Source organism: Amphiura filiformis, chromosome 10 (assembly GCF_039555335.1).
Source record: "Amphiura filiformis chromosome 10, Afil_fr2py, whole genome shotgun sequence".
NCBI lineage: Eukaryota > Metazoa > Echinodermata > Ophiuroidea > Amphilepidida > Amphiuridae > Amphiura > Amphiura filiformis.
In genome coordinates this window covers 28,276,600-28,283,443 of record NC_092637.1, presented here as the reverse complement: position 1 = coordinate 28,283,443, position 6,844 = coordinate 28,276,600, and the positions used below count along the sequence as shown (strand labels likewise).

At 38.3% G+C, this 6,844-nt stretch overlaps 1 protein-coding gene across 1 annotated transcript in view; it reads left to right on the top strand.

Annotated features, from left to right (window-relative positions):
- Window positions 1–3,403: 3,403 nt before the first annotated feature.
- LOC140162716 (uncharacterized) overlaps window positions 3,404–6,844 on the top strand; it is a 42,332-nt gene continuing 38,891 nt past the window's right edge. The window contains exon 1 of the mRNA XM_072185999.1: window positions 3,404–3,422. The gene's annotated coding sequence lies outside the window, so the exon portion shown is untranslated. The remainder of the gene's footprint in view (window positions 3,423–6,844) is intronic.

The following is a 6,844-nucleotide window of genomic DNA, read 5'->3' as shown; positions in this document are numbered from 1 at the left end:
CTGTCCATGTGAGCTATACACTCATAGAAATGACTTGTTCGCCTTGTTGGCGCAATTCAAAAGGAGTAAGTTTGGACAACTCAAAAATAGTGTAAAAGTTGCCAAAACAAAATTCATTTTAGTTATCCGAACTTAAAAATGCTGAAAAAGCTCAAAAAGTTCCGTCAACTAATCAACTTTGTTGGCATTACTTAAAAATTGATGTAAGTCGTTGCGTCAACTTTTAAGTAATGCCAACTTCTAATTCAAGTTCAGGAAATTAGAAAAATAAACAAGGTTCAAAGAACCAATTAGTTGAGTTATTGTAACTCAACATGTAAGTTGATGTAACTCGTTCATATTAAGTTACTGGTACTTATTGTTTTGAGTTATTCCAATTTGGTACTTTTTACTTATTTCACGTAATTGGATCATTTTCTGCACAATTAGCAGTACGTATTCAAATATTTATTTTTGTAATCAGTGCAAAATTTTGTATACTGTAGCACACCTCTAGAAAATTATGCTAACCTAGTTTCATTTTCTGAGTTGTAACAACTCAATAAAGTAAGTGCAAATGAGTGCGACCAACATAATGATATCGAGTCAGCGTTACTCAAAATTTTACGCGTTGGCATTACTCGGAAAGTTGACGCAACGACTTACATCAACATACTGAGTAATGCCAACGAACAATTTCTATGAGTGTAATTATAGACTTGACATTTAAGGGTAGACGAGGTATTGTTGGTCGAAGCAACCTAAAAATCGATTTTCATTATCTAGATCAATATATTATTGAAAATTAACACCTTGATGTTTTGCAAAAGTTCATTCTACAAATTGTACACTTTGCAAACTTGCTTAATTTATTGTTCTTAATGAGTTATGTACGTTTTACAAAAGTGTTGTTGTTTCAGCACTATTTACAACGTAACTCAAGAACCGCAGCACCTATAAAAGTATCTCTGTGATATTTTAACTCTTCTACACGCTCGCTATGAATTGAGCAATGCAGTTTTTGCTAAAACTCACTACCATTCGTACGATGCTGTGAACTACCAAATCACAACAGTTTAAAATAATTAATAACCTTAATATGGATTCTATTACTCTTACGACCCATTATTCAAAATCGCGCACTGTGATTTGTTAAAACACGTCACGTGAGAGCCCACTTCTGCAATATTGGGTCAAGCGCCGTAACACATTCTACGCACAGCATTACGATTGGTTACGCGTGCAATATTTCAGCGATGCGAGATGCCACTTACGCGTACGCGCTCCACCTTGAAGTAAACAACTTAAAATATTTGTGCCAAAAATGATATTTTCGCTTTAAATCACACTATTTCCTGGTAATAGAATAGAAATAAATGGTACAGCATTATCATTTACGCGCAAATAATGTGTCCTCGGCAGTAAAAACGTTTAAATAATTTACGTTTTTACTGCCTCGGACACATTATTTGGGTGTAAAGGATAATGCATTACCCTTTATTTCTTAAATATTAAACCTTTAAGACTTCTCCGGAGTGGGTCTGCATAAACCGCACGGGCTAAATATTATTGCGGTGAGTCGGGAGATGGTGTAAAATAATTGTTCGATAGAAAACGTGTTTCCCATAAGTGTCACATAAAGCCCCTCCCACTTTCAAAACATGCAGATTACAAGTGCATTTCAGTTCTGACGAACACCACAGCAGCGGATAGGTGTATCCCATCATGCTCTGCAGTACCATAGTAGAACTGCACATGCCATAGAAAGTGTACACAAAATCCTTCACTTCAACTTTCAATTACTCGCTTATATCAGGGGAGCTTAAGACTTGTTTGAAAAAATATGATCTCTAAAGTATTGTGGAACTACCCATAGCTCTCAATATCTAAGCGGCTCTTTGTTTATATTTTGTATACATTTGCTATGGAGCAAGCAGATAGACTGCAATGCATGATGGGACACTCCCTTTAGCTGCTGTGGACGAACACTGACGAAACCTCAGAAAATGTGATAATACCAGAATCGGTTGCTAAAATTGAGAAATTTTGCCCTTTCAAATCAAGACTCAGCTTCATTAAATCCGCCATTTTAGGCTAATTCATTACGTAATACATTATGAGCGCCGCAATGTAAACTAATAGAAAGCACAATTCCTGTCATTATTTTATTATTTTATAATTATTTTACACCATCTCCCGACACACCCCAATTAAGGTGACTGTGTTCTCTCAGACATGCATGCAGTAAAAGTGCCATAGTTTTGTAGTTATTCACGCAAGACGTATAACATCCTGTATAAAAGTATATTTTTTTAACGGCAAGACATCAAGGAATCTGAATATAAATACAGATTTGGTGTAAAACAACAACTATGAAGAAATTAATCAAAACGGATTTTTTGGCATTTTTTTGGTACATCATACCAAAAACATTCTTTCCAAAACTTTTTGTTTTGTTATTATCTTAATCTTGAGACTTCATTCTGAAAACTGTTTTTTATATTGGCCTTATTTTTCTATTAGTGATTAGTTTTTAACCAGCGCGAAGTACAGGCATAAACTTTATCTGGGTCATATTATACCACTCCCGGACACAACTGCTTTCTATCGGTCCCATGCACTCCTTTTCTAATTTTATGCTCACAGAGTATTATTAAGGGGGTACTACACCCCTGTGGTGAATTTGTGACTATTTTTGCATTTTTCTCAAAAAATAATAACACACTAGTAACAAAAGTTATGTATATTATTGGGGCAAGGAATCCAATTACTATACTGAAATTTTAGTGACTCAAGGCAAGCGGTTCAGTATATATGATTGGAAATGAGGTACATCCTAGCGGTACCTCTTTTCTTATCATAAATAACGAACCGCTTGTCACAGGTCACTGAAATTCCAGTGTAGTAATTGGATTCCTTGCCCCTATAATATACGTAACTTTTGTTACCGCTGTGTTCTTAGTTTTTGAGAAAAATGCAAAAATAGACACAAATTTATTGAGGGGTGTAGTACCCCCTTAACTGAACTATAATAGAGGGCACGGTTTACGTACACCATTGATTCACCCCGTTGTCACACTTTTTATCGCTTGTAAGCACTATAAAAGGCACTGGCTAACCCGCTTGCAAGCGTTGGTCCGGCAAGGCCCGCAGAGCTGGCATAGTAATTGCTCGCGAGCAACCCAACCCAAACCTCCACGTGGTGTCGGATGGGTAACGCTAACTTGTGCAATGGGGAACAGGCGTGGAAGCGAAGATTTCGGCGTAGTCGGAGACCATGTATAGTTTTGGCCACGGTCTAGCCACTTCTTCTGCTGATTCGGCCTGGTGTGGCTCTGAGAAGACTACGTTTGGTTTTGAATTGAGTGCAAGGAATTGAGCATCCGAGAAGAATTAACGTAAAAGTAACCGTTTGGAAATATGTACAGCATAGCATAACCAAGGTGAAGTGAACCGTATAAACCCTCGTTTCAAGTTTTCTGTTTCGGGAGCTCTATTGTTCAGAAACGAAAACGCAAGGGATTAAGTAGGATGGTGTGTAAGTTGACTTCATTGTTACGTTTGGGGCATCATGCTTCTCATTTGAAGAGGTAATAATAGGTGCTGTCAATCACACTTATGTCTGTCAATAAAGGTTGGATAAGTCAATTATATGCAACACTGGCGTCTCAAGTGGGCAATCTTACTCACTCTTACTTTAAAAAAAAGGACCCCAGCTCTCACCTGTGCCATCTTTTGAATTATGTGGATATCTGAATTATATTGGATGTTGTATTTCCTTTACCCTTCTCCCCCTCTCACTGTTTTAGCAGAAGGCCTATGATCAACGTGGAAAAATCAAAATAAACGGAATAAACTCCTCCCTGCTCTACTCGCCCCCTCTCTTCTCTCGATCTCCACTGCTCTGCTCGCCCCCTCTCTTCTCTCGATCTCCACTCCTCTCCTCTCCTCTCCTCTCCTCTCCTCTCCTCTCCTCTCCTCTCCTCCTCCTCCTCCCCTCCCCTCCCCTCCCCTCCCCTCCCCTCCCCTCCGCCAGATCATCTCCTCGTCTAGCATCCCCACTCTCTCATATAATATACATTTAAAATAGATTTTGAGTCTGGCAATTTTGCCTGAAGCAATTATCAGATTACCAATTCAATGAAAGAAATCCTATTAGTTTCACTTCAACGCACTTCTCTGGTGTTGCATATTACCAAGTTTTAAGGTGTATTTGGGACGAAAACAATTCCCCGTTTAATCGCTACATAATCATAATATAACCGATTTTTGCGCGATTGCACGAACAAGTACGTAATTCTTGCCAACACTGATTACTCGTGTTAATGTATATATTTCTACGTTGGGCAATTTTCACAATCTACTCCCGCTTAGGCTGGAGTACCTATACACCCAACGCAAGTCAATTGAAGCCGTACAATTTATCGCGAATTTACGACCGTAAAATTTAGACACTTCTTTTGTCTAGATTAGCATCAACCCTATCATCTCACTTTTTTTCCTGCCAGAAATTAACATAACTCCCGAAACCGAAACAGAAGTTATCTTCGTTCAACTTTTCTGTAGTCAACAAAAGACTAGAATAAAAGGATTGTTCACACGTACCATGCTAACACTTCAAAATAACAATGAGATCCGAAACCGAAACCGGAAACCGAAACAGAAACAGAAAAGATGAAAGGACCCAAAGTATTCGTGGTATTGTATGGAAACAAAGGTATTGTTCACGAGAGTATTGTACAGCAGGTGGTGCACATAGCCACATCAGCTGAAAGCACCAACCCTCTTCAAACAAAAGAAAAAAAGAAAAGCTTGCAAGCGTTTAGCCGGTGCATGTTTTGCCCGGCGTACCTGCGCAGAGCACTAGGACTAGGATTAGGGTTTGGATTAGGATTAGGGTTAGGATTAGTGTTAGTGTTAGGGTTAGGGTTAGGATTAGGGTTAGGATTAGGGTTGGGGTTAGGGTTAGGATTAGTGTTAGGGTTAGGGTTATGATTAGGATTAGGGTTAGGGTTAGGGTTATTCATTGGTAATATACTAGTAATAGTATACCGTGTGCGCGCGCCTTATTCCGTAAACAATAAGTATAATAAATAGACGGCTTTCTAGCACAACCACTTGTAGCATAGTGTGTAGTGACTCGACTATGGATTGATAGGTTGCTGGTTCGAACCCCGGTGGATCCTTGGTAGAATTTTAAATCTAACTTGTTTCGTTTCTTTTTATTAAGGGAAGGGGTATGAACGTTTGGACAGTCCCTCATTTCAAATATGTGACCGTTCACGGCGAATGAGCCGTAAATTCCTCCCCCGGTCAATTTTGTTTTATTTCATGTTTAACAAATATACATCATAAGCTTTAAAATGGTATATCATTTGACTTCAAACGATACCCAGAAGCGGGGTTATAGTTTGTTAAACTTTGCTCCTTCAACGACATTGAATACGACATTCGTATACATTTTACGCTGTAACTCAGAATACAATTTAGGGAATTTACGGCTCATTCGTGCTGTACGGTCACATATATAGTTTTGGTTTCTCTATTGTTCAGAAACCAAAAATCAAGGGATTAAAATGTGGAGATGAACTGGTATGCAATCATAACACTATTGTGCTGGGAGGACACAAGAGGGTATATATAATCAAAAGTATAATGGCCTATAACCATACGTATATAATAGCCTATTGTGCTAACATTTTCATTATCGATATCTATCAACGCGGACGACTTTTGATGTTCTCTGCCGTAGCTGGCACACTTCCATGACACCATAAAATTACAGCCGAGTTCCGAGATTTGTTTGATAAGTTATGCATAGACATCATGTGCATATATTGTGGGGTGGGGGTGGGGGTGTTTTGTTTATTTGTCTGAAATATAAACGATGCATGATGATGTAGATGATTTGATTATGAATTAGATTATTCCCCGGAAAGCACAACCCATACCTCTTACCTATGTTCCCTCCGCCACCTATATATAACCTCCTCCTCCCCCTCCCCACACTCGATATCGACTCTTCCCTATTATTCCACTCCACTCTTGAGCCCCCCTCTCCCCTCCTTCCCTTCCCACTTCTAATGCTCTCTCCCCTCTGTTTCTCTTTCTCCCTACCCTTACCCCTTCCCCCTCACACACACATACCCTCTTTCCCTGGCGATCTCTTCTATCTCTCTCTCTCTCTATTCTCTAATAAATAAATTGAATAAAAGTTAGTTTAAACCAGCTTTCTATGATATTGATCTTCCGTCATGCGACATGCACATAAATAGAATGGTGTATAATAGTGTTTATATCACTGAAGTCATAATCTGTCAAGTGCCTATTGTAATGTCTGTGGAAATATTTCGATGGTCTATATATTTTCACAGTGAAATCAGCTTAGCTAATTCGTAGTCTCAAGTCAATGCTTTCAAACTAAATCAATGCTTTCAAATGTAGACTGCTTTGTTCGACTTCTCTGCTCGTGAATATTGCACTGCGAAATTTAAACATTTCTTTTGTATACTTAGAGTAGGTAACTTCAAATCAAATAATTTTACGATCCACACCACTTATAAGAAACTGAAACCAAAACCGAAACTGACTGACACAAATGTTCGGTTTTAAACAAAAGGTAGAAACAATGAGTTCGATATCTTATGATTCAAGTGGTTAGGCAGGACAATAGGAAACCACGTGACCAAAACCAAAACCAAAACTAAAACTATATATTTGAAATGAGGCAGTATTTATTGTGGGACATTAGAGCACATCAGACATATCGAATTGCATTCTGAATACGAAGAATGTCCTTCTGATATCAAATAATTTTGATTTTTTGAAATTCGCAATGTAATACACATTTTTTTGCAAATTAATT